At 39.5% G+C, this 15,000-nt stretch overlaps 1 protein-coding gene across 1 annotated transcript in view; it reads right to left on the reverse strand.

Annotated features, from left to right (window-relative positions):
• tshz2 (teashirt zinc finger homeobox 2) overlaps positions 1 to 15,000 on the reverse strand; it is a 52,273-nt gene that overhangs the window by 33,282 nt on the left and 3,991 nt on the right. The window lies entirely within an intron of this gene.

The raw sequence follows: 15,000 nt of genomic DNA on the forward strand, positions 1-15,000 counted from the left end.
CCTGGAGGACAAGAATGAGGCTCTGGCCAGAAAGCAGTGCACAATTTTAGACGATTGAAGCTACAGATGGAAACTGCAAGCTCAGAACTTCAGAGCATGCGCAATGCAGCTAGCAGGTTTTTTTTTATTGACATCCACAACCAATCTTTCTCAGAGGGTTCCTTCCTGTTTTAAACAAGCTACTATAATTCCAGTACTGAAACAGAGCATAAGTAACTGGTCTAAATTACACTGCCGTTCCATAGCTCTCACCCCTATAGTGAGCAAATGTTTTGAGAAGCATGTCAATGAGATGATCAACAGCAGGCTGCCACCCACCCTAGACCCCCACCAATTCACTTACCAGGAAAAAACAGATCCATAGATGCTGCCATAGCCACAACACGTCACACTCCCCTCTCCCACCTGGAGAAGAGGAAGACCTACAGTATGTGAAAATGCTGTTTTTTTAGCGGCGCTAGCCGCTCTATACCTTTAGGTATAGAGCGGATATTAGCCCTCTATGCCTGGCTTTTGCGTCAACGTTCTGATTGGTCAGGTGCGCCAACGTTCTGATTGGTCAGGTGCGTCAACGTTCTGATTGGTCAGGTGCGTCAACGTTCTGATTGGTCAGGTGCGCCAAAGTTGTGATTGGTCACTATTCATGACATCACTATGATGTCATGAATATAGAATTCGATGTCTATATAAACGATGACAATGACTTCATCTTATTATTCATTTGGCTAAAGTCTCCGTCTAGGTAAGTTATTTAAAGTTAATATGACGAATAGAAAGAGAAAGATACAAGAACAGATGAAGGGTGAATGTATAGAAAGTCTGAGTTCGGGACCCAGTCATCCGTTATGACAGAATGGTTTGATAGAGACGATCGAGAATCCAAGAGTCCGTTAAGGTTCTGATTGGTCAGGCCCGTCAAGGTTCTGATTGGTCAGGCCCGTCAAGGTTGTGATTTGTCAGGCAAGGGGACTATTCATGACATCACTATGATGTCAAGGTTTATTTTTTATTTCCTCATGTTTTTTTTAATATATATTTTTATTTGGCTAAAGTCTCCTTCTAGGTAAGTTATTTAAAGTTAGATCCTCAATTTAACTTTATCTGTCGTCGACGCTCTGATTGGTCAGACCCGTCAACAAAGTGATTGGTCAAGCTTCACATGACACATGGCTATAAACACATTATAAACACATATCGATGACATAATGTATTCAAAGGCGCCGCTACCTTCACACAGGGTGTGATTTTTTAGATTACAGCTCAGTATTCAACACCATAGTCCCCCCTAGACTTGACACCAAGCTCAGAAACCTAGGTCTCAAACCTAGACTATGCAGGACTTTCTGTCAGAGTGACAACTTGAGGTGAGGATGGACTCCAACATCTCTGCCCCTTGACCCTCAACACAGGAGCCCCCCTTCTATACTCCCTGTACACCCACAACTGCATGGCCATACACAGCTCCAACTTAATGCTCAAGTTCTCTGATGACGCAGCAGTGATAGGACTGTTCACTGACAATGATGAGACAGCCTACAGGAGAGAGGTGGAGAACCTGACACGATGGTCCCAGGAAAACAATCTGGCCCACTACGTCGACAAGACCAAGTAGCTGATCGTGGACAACAGGAAGTCGGACAGAGAGCACCCCCATCTACATTGATAGCAGTGGCATCGTGGTGGAGAGGGTCAGCGAATATAAGTTCCTCTGTGTTTGCATCACTGAGGAACACACAAACAAGTGATGAAGAAGCCACAAGCAATGTCTCCATTTTGTTTCTCATGCAACTGAAGAACTTTGCAACCTGGTTACATCACTGTCTTATAAGGGAACTGTACTGACCTGCATCAGCTGATGCGAGCTTCCTTCCATATAACCAGGACATAATATGACGGACACTGTCAGAAATGCTTGTTTATTGCTACAGTAGGACCAGAACAAAATAATTGTACTCTTGAATACTTGTATAAGTAAGTAACAATTAAACACCTTGACCCTTGAACCTTCAAGGTAGAGCCCTCCTTTGAATCCAAAAGTTGCCGGAGGATAAGTGCAGCTGGATGGAAAAACGAAAGGACCGCCAAAGACATTTGTTGGGTAGACGAGTGGAAAGCACTGCAAGAGAACTTCAAGAGAAGACATGGCTGTGAAGGAGAAAAACAACTGCAGTCCCAGTTGTCCCAGGCGACCTGCCTCCAGGAAGAACAAGAACAGTCCCACAGGGATGAGATGGCTATGAAATAGTGAACCTGGGATAAGGAGGGAGGGGTCCCTGTTACTGCTGATACTAGTTTGCCTTGGGGAGGTCTTTGGACAACCACTCCTCTGAATACACGTGATTAGGGGTGCAACAGTTAATCTAACTAATCGATTTTAAGAAATTATCGATAATCGGTAACTTAATAAAATTATCAATTGATAAACCTATTTTGAGCATGTCATTATAGGAAAAAAAGATTAAAAAACAGTTAAAATAGCAGATCTACAAGCTCAACACATTGTGAGCTTGTTGATTTCTAACTATTGCTTTAACTATATTTGCATGACACTATATTGTGAAACACAATATAAAATAATGCTTAAGTGGTTAATCGATTCGTTGATGTATGGAAAAAAAATCAATTAATCAAAAAAGTTATCGGTAGAATAATCACTAAGAAAATAATGGACAGTTGCAGCCCTACAAGTGATATGTAGGCTACCTGACACTTACTTTCAGGAGGAGTTTCACTTTTACCTTATATTGATGATCTTTGGAAAGCCGTGGAAGCCACGATGTGCACACGGATGTAAACAAAGAGTGTCTGGGGGGTGGGGGAGGGTCTCGTCTATTCACCAGAACAAAAACATTTTTACCGCAATCGGCCATTTTGTTGCAGAAATCCGACTACATGTGTTTTTCTACAAATCCTAACATAGGAGTGGACGGGGATGACGTCACATCCGTCCATTCCTTCTATCAGAGTCAAGGGATCATTCCTAAGTTGCGTTAGAGCGCCCTCTTGAGGAAATTTCAAAAAAATAGATTTAATTGACTTGGATCTACGTCAATGGCGGTCAACGGTTGTATTTGAAATGACGTAGATCTACATCCTTGGCAAGCATCGGTTAAGGCCTAGCAGATGTCGCTATTCCGCCTCCTGCAGGCTCCAGAAGAATTTACTCTCAATACAAGTGAACGAGGTTTTGGTCAGACTTTACACTTGATTTTATTACCTTAGTAAACCATGATATGCGTTTAGTAAATTATGGTCCCATTCATTTTAAAAGTATGCTTCTTTGGCTTCTACTGGTTCTACCGAGTGAAGACCCGCCCTTGCTGCGGTTGGAGCCAATAGCAGTCGTTTCCGGTTTATTTTCGGGACCGGAAGTTCAAAGCTGGCGGATTTGAATTAGCCGAAAAAGTGGCTTCAAAACGGGTCTGTAGGAATGGGGCTCCCTTCTTCCATTTTTCTTACAGTCTATGGGCGTAACACAACTAATAGTGTTTGTTGGAGTGTCCGGCCAAGAACGGCACTTTAGTACCAGACCAAGCACACGTACAGCTGGGTTGTTGGTCAAGTGCACCTTTAATACCTTCTATGACGTATGACTTCCATCATAATATTTACTAAGTTAAAATAATGTGGGAAAAAAATAATGCATGGGGGTCCTTCTTTAGCCTACTGCCAGCATGCACAAGAAATGTTGCGCTGCACTGGATGAACACTCACACAGACAGACAAGTCTGTCCACGCTTATAGATGGCAGGGCACTCCATAAAAACCCTGAATGGAAGCATCCACACTTCAGCTCAAGACTCAAATAATGAATAAGGTGTCTCCCCAGGACCCAAACTTACAAAAAAAAATCATGAATTAACCACTTTTCCTATTTATAAAATAGTGCAAATAGCCTCTACAAGCTCACAATGCGTCGCATCGTGACGGAGCTTGCAGATCTGCTATTTTCACTATTTCTTAAAAGCTTTTAAAAATGTATGGAATTGTATTTACGTTTTTTGTATGTTTGATTTTCTTTCTTTCTAAAAAAAAATACAGTATAGGAAATGTAAACGTATGTACTCGTGACCCATACAAATGGTGGTGTGACCCACAAATGAGTCCCGACCCATTGTTTGGGAAACACTGAATTAATGCACAGTCCTAACACCCTGAGTACTGAAGCAGTAACAAGTTTACTTTTGTGGGTTGAGGGATGAGGCACCACTAGAAACATAGTCAAGTTCTCAAAAATATGTTACGAAAGCAGGATTATATTCATCCTACTTCCAGCAGTTGTCCGTCACCCATCATCCCACTGTCCTGCTCAGGTCACTCAGCGGTTGGGCCATAGGCACAATCTGTATGCGCCCCCTGTTACATTTTTGGGAAGGATGGCCCGCAGCCATCGGTTACCAGGGATACACCGGCCACTTGAACCCTAGTGTCCCTATTCTGGGGGAACATTCACGGCCAACAGCAGATCTACAAGCACACAATGCGTCAGCTATTTTCGGCAAAGCTATTTGGTGCACGCCATGGAAATATGGTCAACCTAAGTATAGAGTATATATTTAGAGTTTAAATGATTAGAACATTAACCGGAAGAGTGGCCGCAAGAGAACTCTGGGCACCATTATTTAATTTATTTTATATTTTATATTTTATATTTCATATTTCATATTTTATATTTTATATTTTATATTTTATATTTTATATTTTATATTTTATATTTTATATTCTATTTTTTGTTGGATGTGTGTGGTGTAATTTTGATGTGGGGGGAAATACATCAATTATAATCGTTTTTTAATGGAATTTATTATTTAAGGCCTAATATTTCTACAATTGCTACAAATTGCAACAAAACCTGTGGATAGCCAGTGATTTGGGACTTAAACAAGAAGTTGAAGGGTAAATTTAGGTCTGATAATGATGTAACGTGCATGTTCAAATCATGTATCCATTATGTCTGACCATTTTCCAAAGCATATACATTTATTCTTCTTTTTTTTACATCTTGGAAAAAAATGCCAATTTAGCATTGAGGTGCTCACAATGTTCAGTTGCCCACTTGACCTGCATCTGTTACTACACAGTATTTTAAGTAATACACAAACACACAGACACACTAAATCCATACAAACATATACAACATGGCTACATCTGGAGTGTTAATTTAACTCTGAAAGAGTTAAATCAACACTCCAAGTTCAGACTTTACTGTGTGCATACTATACTGTATGTTTTTCTTTCCACTTTCCTACTTTTCCAGAACTTAATTTCTTGACTGGGAATTGAGGACTTTTCTTGTTAATAAATATAATGTATGCCGACTGTATGACTGACCGCTAGGTCATATCATAAAATGAGAAGCAGGCCTGCAATAACATCACTACATAATAAATGTAGAGTTACAGTACATATTGGGATGTCCCGTTTTCTGTCCAAATACAAAAAAAGAATCATGAGTCTGAGATCCTAGTATTCCTGACCTGTGTGGAAACCCTGCATATGGGATTACTGTATAGACAGAAACTCTACATAAAATGTATACAGACAGAAACCCTACAGAAAATATATACAGACAGAAACTCTACAGATAGCAATGTTTTCTGCAGAAATGTAGTCAAGGTGCTACTGGAGGGGGGTGCACGTGCTTATGCACGCTAGGGTTGCACAATATCAAATGTCATACCTCAAAATGTATGCCAAATATACAATATACAATATGGCAATGGGTTCACACTTATTTTATAGTATTTTAAGTGTAGTAACGGTGAAAACTAAACATTAAAAAAAAACTGCATATTACAGTGCCATAAAGGTATATTTTTCTGACGTTCAGCAGTCTCTGTGGTGCGCCTAGACGGACCTGGTCTGGCGGAATTCCTGTATAGCCTGTATACACACAGGCAGTCAGGCAGCCAGGCAGGAATATTGTGCACAAAAGTTGGAGAGCTCCCGATATTCTTTTGTTTCAGCAGACTGAATGACTCTGCTGACCGCCACAATGCTGACCTCCTACTGACACAGAGAAAATGACCACTTTCTACAACTTTAAAATGGCCTGGAGGGGGGAGGACATGAGATACTAGTAGTGAAAATACAACAGACAATTGCTGACTCAATGTTTGTCAGGATATGGGAGAGAGGAAAATGTGTCCTTGACAACTTAAACGGTTTTGGATTGGACACGACTTATTTTGACAGATCGTTCTATATCAATGACTTTTCCACACACACACACACGCATAGACACATACAGAGAGGCCATGACATACACACTAACACACACGTGCACACACACACACACACACACACACACACACACACACACACACACACACACACACACACACACACACACACACACACACACACACACACACACACACACACAACACACACACACACACACACACACACACACACACACACACACACACACACACACACACACACACACACACACACACACACACACACAAAATAAAAAATATGGCCCCTGATGACTTCAACAACAACAAATGACATCTTACACAAGAGCCCTCAGAACAACAGAAATAAAGAAAAACATTCAGCTTTAAAGAAGAAAAAGCCATATAATGAAGTGACAGTATCATCTAGAGCTACAGCATGTCATGCATGCTTTGATGTGCACTTTGACTTTGGAGTTCTAACCATGCTCCCGCTGACATGTACATCTGTATTATCCTCAGCCTAATGAAAAAAACACAATCCATTCAACAGTCGAGTGCAACACCAACACCATTTCTTACTACACTCCCTCGGGTGAAAAGCAGGCCTGTTAGATACTTTAGTTGATGCCTACATTCACACAGCACGCACACACGCAAACACTCACACACACACACACACACACACACACACACACACACACACACACACACACACACACACACACACACACACACACACACACACACACACACACACACACACACACACACACACACACACACCATAAAACAGGACCTCACATGGTAGGCCATAAAAAAAACCTGTAACATGTGTAACATATGATATTTTGCTATTGCAGTTTGCTTTTAGAAGCCTTCCTGTCAGTCACGTAATATCAAGAATGTATACATGGTTCTGATTTACAAGCATAACTTCTGAAAATCAAGAGGAAAAAGGTCTCTTCTTGTTAGAAGCGATGACATACGGTTGGCCTGGCGAGTAACCTCTTGAATGTCTGTGCTGAGATATATGAGAGGAGCTCTGAGGCCAACAAATCGTTGCTGTCGGGTGGAAACCTCATATGTCCAAAACTGTTCAAATTCAGGATTCAAATTCAAAATGCGTTGTGATGCAACCTTTGTGCGACACTGTAGTATGAAGATGTAGGGCAGTTAAAATATGGAGATAAGAGTTTTCTGCCCGACAGCAACGTAATTCTTGTATTGGAGGAGGGGCACAGAAATATGTATACATGTGTGGGAAAATATTTCCTTATTGGTTTGAGTAATTTAATCCCACTTCCCTATACTGAACATCTTCTTTATTGAAAGCCAGCTGGCTTGATATTCTGAACTGTGTTGAAAGCAGGGATTTTGCTTTTGCCCAATCAGCTGCGAGAACCATCGGGCCGACGATGACATCACTCGACACCCACGCGAACCGCTTCTGATACGTCAGTGCCCCTCCCACTGGCAGCCTTTGGCATCGTGTTTGCTTTCAGTCAGATACAGTTGGCCCGTAATTAGACATGCTGCTTCCTGTACAAAGACCTCCCTGTGTAATATTAATCATGTGAGGATGAAGTTGTAAATCCATCCTCCTCGGAAATTCCCCTCTTTTATATATCCTCAAGACGGGAAGAAATGGCTTTCTTGTTGTGGCGTGGGGCATTGGTTTAATCAGATGTCAGCAATGTGAGAGGATACGTGGGCCTTAAAATTTGCAAATGATATGAATTTGATGTAGCATGTTCTCTGGGGGTATCCAAAAAATAAATAAATAATAGAAACAGCAGTGAAATAAGCTCATAACTCTATAGTAATCGCATAACCGATGACCTGTCTTCACTTTGTGAAACACGTTTTTTATGATGATGCAGGAAAACATTATGAGCAGATTTCCTGGGTTATTTAGTGAAATTAGTTCATCTTCATGGTATATCATGGCATATAAAATGCTGCGGAATAATATTTTGGTTTCCCAGCATTCATTTTCTTTCCCTAAATTATGCCATTCGTCATACACTCATTACAAAGACAGTCAATTTTGAACCAATTCCAATTGCCTCTAATTTCTAACTGAAATGATACAGGATGCACATTTTTCATCTCCTTGTCATCGGCTGGCTATGTAATTCTATGGAAATGTCTGGCACTAGAAGAATAAATATAAAGTCAACATAATTCATATTTTTAGCTAAAGTTTGCATTTTGCATTAAGTCACAGATTTGAAGTAAATTACATATGTTCAGTCTTCAAAGTCTGCCAGTCTGTTGATATTCAATGCATTAGATTTGTTTTTTTGTTTAGTTTTTTAATTGTACTTTGTCAAGCTGTTTCTTTCGGATAACACAGAAAATTTAAATGATTATTTGAAGTAGTTTATGTACAAAGCAACCCAGGCTGCAGCATTGATATGTTGTGTGCTTCTCCCTAATCAAGTTGTAAGTACAACAGAATTATTCTACATTCATCACGGACACCTAAGCTGTCACTGCTGTTTAATGAGTATCAATTAAGCAGTTTCAACAGACTAGCTCAGCACATACTGTACAGGCAAACAGGCAAGGCATAAAAGGCACACCAATAAGGGAACAGGGTTTAAAACAAGAACAGCTATCTTACTGTAGGTTAGAGGATTTGGGTTGTGGGGAAGCAAGTGCCCTGTATTATTTATAAGACTACACTTACACTTAATAATACTAAACGCACGCACGCACGACGCACGCAGGCACGAACACACGCACACACGCACACACGCACACACACACACACACACACACACAGACGCACGCACGCACGCACGCACGCACGCACGCACGCACGCACGCACGCACGCACGCACGCACGCACGCACGCACGCACACACACACACACACACACACACACACACACACACAATGTTCATAACACAGACTTATTCACTTTTTGTATAGGCTAACTCTTACTGTGGCTAGAGGTTAAATACATTAACATTTTTATTTAATCTAACACTTTTTATACACAGAGACCTATTTATTCGTGGCAGCTGGTTAGTTCGTCATCATCCACCCAATAACATTCACTTCACATAAGCATAATGTCTAAATATGTTTGGACATTATGCGTCGTATCAGAGCAAGATATTTTAAGAAGAATGGGAGGTTTCAATAAACCATTTAATAATTTCAGGTATTTTTGCCAATATAACATTTTCATACAGTAAACACTTTTAAGTGTTACCAAATACCTCTCACTATGTTCATGATTATTAATTACAAGCCTCACACATTTTCTGCGCAAGTACTATATGTATATTCTAAACCCTTTCCACTCAAGTTTACCTGTCTAACATCAACTTTCAAATAAATTACCGAATCAATCTAAAGAGCCCTCCAATATGCGTGCTGACAGGCTGAAATATGTCACCTCAATCAGTGTTTTATTGACATATCCATCACCGGGTTGGTTGGCAAACAACAAATAATGCATTCATTGTGCATGGAGCCAAAAGGAGTTGGCTTGTCTTTGAATTAATTGTGATACATATTGGAGCAAATGTATGCATTCCATTTGCTAACATCCTGTTTCCTGTGGCTCTTTCATAAAACATGAAAGATTATTAAAGACTCATTAAAGGTAATGTGTAATGTGGCATCATTGGTAGTTTTCATAACAAATAGCCACAAAGAGCTATGCTAGCTACTGTACCAATTCATTTAACGGAAATTGTAGACTGGCAACTTTTTACAAATGTGAGAAAAATTCAATGCTGCAAAAGCATCCTTGATGTATCTCATTATTAGTGCTTTTAACCTAAACATTGTATAGCTGCTTTGACACGTACTGTGATTTATTGAATATCAGAACATAACTATCTAATACATTTCAATGGAGGTGAACATTCTTCCTATACATTTTCCTTTATGGTGGGCATGGCTTGCAGTTTATGACTTGTACACACGGTATGTACTGCGGTCCTCTGACTGAAGCACTCTATTGATTACATTATGTCTTAGAATTGTCTTAGATATGAGGGCTGTGGAACACCATGTTATATATATTAAAATCGTAAAAATCGTGGTGTTTTAGACTTAAACGTTTTATGTCAATGAATTCACTGTTGACTCCTAGGGAGGTAAGCCTCCATTTATGAGTATGCACTGTCTGTATGTAATCAACAACAATGAGGAACTGCTTATAAGAGCCCGACTCTGCTCCAAATGCAACAAGAGAGTTTGGAGATACTTTAATTATATTTTTTTGACTGGATGGTTAATTAACCAATGCTTTTTACTGATCAGTAACATTTATGACTAGAACAAATTTCTAATTGCTCCACACAAATAACTACGCTTTTGATTTGATCTAATAAGAGGTGCATGTGCAAGCATTATCTTAGCGGTGTGTGATTGAATTGAGGAAAGTCTAAAAGCCTCCATTTGACCTCCACGTAGAGAACGGCGAGCATGGGGCAGCAAGGTCAACGGAGACGGTGGAACATCGACTAGATTCATCAAATTAGGTCCTATGTAATTGCACTGCACGACAACTCATAAAACACATTGGCTATAAAACTGTCGGCAACCCATCAGCCTCATGCTAAATGAAGTTACAAGAGGTGCAAGGTTCACAACTTCATACAGTGTTACAGTGAGGTGTCCACAAGCACTTCCTACAGCGATAACCTCGCCGTGGCTATAGCCATTGAATTTGAGATGTCATAACATAAGTGAATCAGGGGCTAGGCTTTCCAGTTGTTGAATGCTAAAATCCAAAAGTTATGTCTAAATAATGTACAATACTTATAACCACTTAAGCCCTATTTTATACTAGTAGGAACACTCGCGGCATAAATATAGCCGATCTACAAACTCATAGCATGCCGAAATGCGATGCGTAGATCGGACCAAAAAAATAAAGGATGCCAGATTGAAAGTGGTTAGCACTTTTACACACCCTTGTCTACATTTTGTTTTTTACATGGATATAAATGGATAGTACGAACAGACATTTCCATTCATAGTAATGCTGTGCTCCTGTATCAAATACGGAAGAAGTGATGGGGTCTCGGAGCATTTGTTCAATATGAAGATGCGTTATATGTATTCCATAGCAACATGCTATGGATACCATTGGTTCCCCAAGCAAAGTAGGTGTTGTGAACACACAAATAGGGTGCTAATTACCTATCTTTTTTTTTTTTTTTTTAATCTTTTTCTATGATTGTTTAAGTGACTCTCGTTATTTCCTTTGAATAATAGTAATTGGGTCTAGTTTTTAGGCAAAATCTGAATGTATTAGTAATACTGTATTAGTAATGATTTCCTCAACCAATGTATTTGTTTTTACCAGTCACAAATCAGTCTCCTCATGGTTCACAGTGACAGCTAACATTATGCGGTAAGAATTAGTGGTAAAGATGATTGGACACAGCTGTCAGATGATTACAGCTGCATCCACTAACAATGTATATGAATATGGTCTAAATCAATGTTATTATCACAGCTTTCTCTACAATTGGGCTTATTCACATCACCATTTTGCCCTGTGAATATGGTCAACAGAAACTTTGTGTTAAATAACTAAGAGTCAAACTCAAGAGCTGCCTAAACAATGTACTCATTTTTTAAAACAAATTTTGGAGAAGTGACCTGTTTGAGACTAACGGAGCGTGCAGTGTGAAGGCAGTTTACCTTTGTAATTGTTACAGATCACACCATTAGCACAATATTGTCATAGCTCCTGCTCCTGCAGTCAGTCGCTGCCGAGGGTTAATTTGCATAATAAATCTTAATTGAAGCTCATTAAGGATTTGATAAGAAGCAAATCAGGTACACCATGAATAACTTAAGATTAATGTTTTCTCTATGTTTTGGTCCACTCATATTCAGAAGCAATTTAACATTTTGATTCCTTGGTTTGTCGAGGCATAAATTAGCAAACTGCAATTTTTAAAACTTATTTGTGTTAGTATTTAACAAAGCAAATTAAATCTATATTACAATGTACCATTTTGCAGTGTATATACAGTCTCCAAGGTGCTCTTGAGTCAAGTTCCCCCATGGCCTTTACATTGGTCTGCAACAGTGAAATCCTTCAAATCAGAATTCAATGTTTGTAAGACGCACCTGGTTTTTCACTCTGAACTATGGCTTGACTGATATGGGTAACCACTTTCATAAGTATGTGAGCAATACCCCAATCAGCCAATCCAGCAGAGATTGTTTTGAACAACTGCCTAATCGTATGCTCAGCATATATGTCCTGTGACTAACTATACACTTACTGTAGATCAATTCTTGTCAGATGGATGCCCTTATTTATGTGCATCCTCTTCACTGTGTAGGCTACGTACAAAGAAATTACATGCTCTTGAGAAAATTGATGAAGATGATGATTACTCCAGTGTACTAGGAATGCTTATTGTGTTCTTACCTTGCACGTGAGCTGCGGAGAACTTTACCTTAAACATGCTTCCTCTGTGTAATCAATACCCGGACCACTGTGTTATTATATTAACTGCAAGCTTCCCTCCATTTTTATCCTCTAAGTCCTTATAAATGAACTACCCAAGCTATTCAGTCTCCTCCCCATTTGGCTCTGTAAATCATTATATCTGTAGGGACCTGGACAAAATACCATAACATAATTTCTTTTGTACTTGGGATGTCTAGCAGAAATAATGAGTTTTAGTCTGCTTGCAATAAACTCTCCCAATATTCTAGTTATTGTCAGACTTAATGAGGAGAAAAAAAAAATCATAACAAGAAATAGTCCCTTTTCTGCAGTGATGATCACATGGAAACATTATCTACATGAATCACCCCAACGGCGTATCAAATTGTGTCATTTGCCTGGAAACTAGTGCAGGTCTCAGAGGGAAGGCAAGGTGAATGAGCGGTTGCTGTAGAGAGGTGCAACGCTGCACAGGCACTTGCCTTGAGACCAATCATAACAGCCCCTTTTTTTTCCACACAGGAGAGCGAAGAGCGGAGGAGAGAGATCACTGTGCTGGAGGGCACAGGAGTCTTGGTTCTTATCACCTAGACAGTGCACCACCCTGTCTGCCTCTCACACAAACAAAAGCCTTCCCAAACTATTAGCTATCCACACCTGTCACCTCGCTGGCATGCGGGAGAAAATGCAATGAGATCACACCAGAAACCACCTGATATGACTTTTTTGTTTTACTGCTATAAGAAATATTACTGCACAGGAAAAAAAAAAAACAAGCTGATGAGGAGAAACTTCACGAAAAAGGGGAGTACCACACACACATACCTGTATCTCTGTGGGGAGCTCTTACAAGCCAGAAAATTGCAAGCGTTGCAACAAAATGTAAGTATTTGGTATGGTGTGCTCATAAAGCCCACCGAAATGTCATGGCTGGATCTTATAAAAAGATCATATTATTGTCATTGTTGACATCAACCGAAAAAGATTTAGAGAAAACTACAGAGACCGCTGGCCGTTGCTGATAAAATCACTGGTGTGACCTAATGGACTTTATTGAGCTGGGCACAAATTTACAACTGAAAATCAGGTGTGTCAGGGGTTAGGAAAACTGAGGTACTGACCAAACCTTACTGACCAGTACGTCTTTTTTTTTTTTTTTTAATAGGATGGTAGTTGAGGATTACGGCCAAATTAACCTCTCATGTTTATGTTCACGCATATTTATTTTTCAAATATCATATTTTGCAGAATTAAATTGTTTTGTTCTGCATACGTTTATATAAGAAAATATCTAGACGCTAAAAATATGCAGTATTGGTTAGTGTGCAGTAGATCGTGTTCTGTACACAGTCATGTTTGGTAACAGGCTTGTTAACACTTATTGTAACCTACTCCGATGTGTAAGTTCATCTTTCAGTAAATAACATAAATCAAGTATGAAAATTACCAAAGTGTGCAAACTGTTCTTCACACTACAAACACGTTTAACAAGGACAAAGGCAATTTTGCCCCTTTGTTATCATCAATTGTTGTGGCTTGATTGCTTTGCTTTGGAACGTATGCCTACAGTAAATCAATACATCAGCAACATGGAGTGGAGTTAGATATACTAAAATCATGTGCATCCATGATAAAGATGACCACCACAATCATCATCATTATCATTGTATCCAATATCGTCCTCCATAGTTCATCAACAGTAAGTTCATCTGATGAATCACCAAAAACGAATGCTATCAATTGGCAATGTATCTACATTGTATTTTATGCATTTGCTTAGATTCACATTATGGGGGGGAAATTATAATAAAGGGTTATACAATTCCATATAAATAAGGGCAGTGCAGTGATAAAACAAAAACACAAGGCTAGTAATCTGTTATGAAAACTAGGACACCCTTGAATATGATGCACTTTTCCTTTGAGCCTTTGTCATTCAAATTGGACTTCCTTTTTTTTCTTTTTTACCTAAACTGGATAAACAACATCTGCCTTGATCGTAGGATGTTTCCAGAACAACCCACTTAGGAGGAATTTCTGCTAGCCAATTCCCACAAGCTGCTGTCAGTCACTAGCTGGCACTGCAACACTTAATGCCTTTGTCTGTTCTCCAATTTATCTTGTTAACAGCAAATTGGGCTAACGGTTTGAGGCACGGAGCTATTGTAAAAAAAAAAAAAAAAAAAACAGTAGGAGAAAATACTTCCACTGCCGCAAAATGACATATGGCCCCTTCACTCAGCAATGTATCTCATGCACTTATAGGGCTTTAGGTTTGCACCATATATAAAAGGTGAAATATACACGTGTTACATACTGATACTCCTAGGTTCCTATCCCTGTGATAAAATCCAAAGCTTTAGTGCATCCTATAAC

Source organism: Gymnoscopelus microlampas, assembly GCF_963454915.1.
Source record: "Gymnoscopelus microlampas genome assembly, chromosome: 10".
NCBI classification, from domain to species: Eukaryota; Metazoa; Chordata; class Actinopteri; order Myctophiformes; family Myctophidae; genus Gymnoscopelus; species Gymnoscopelus microlampas.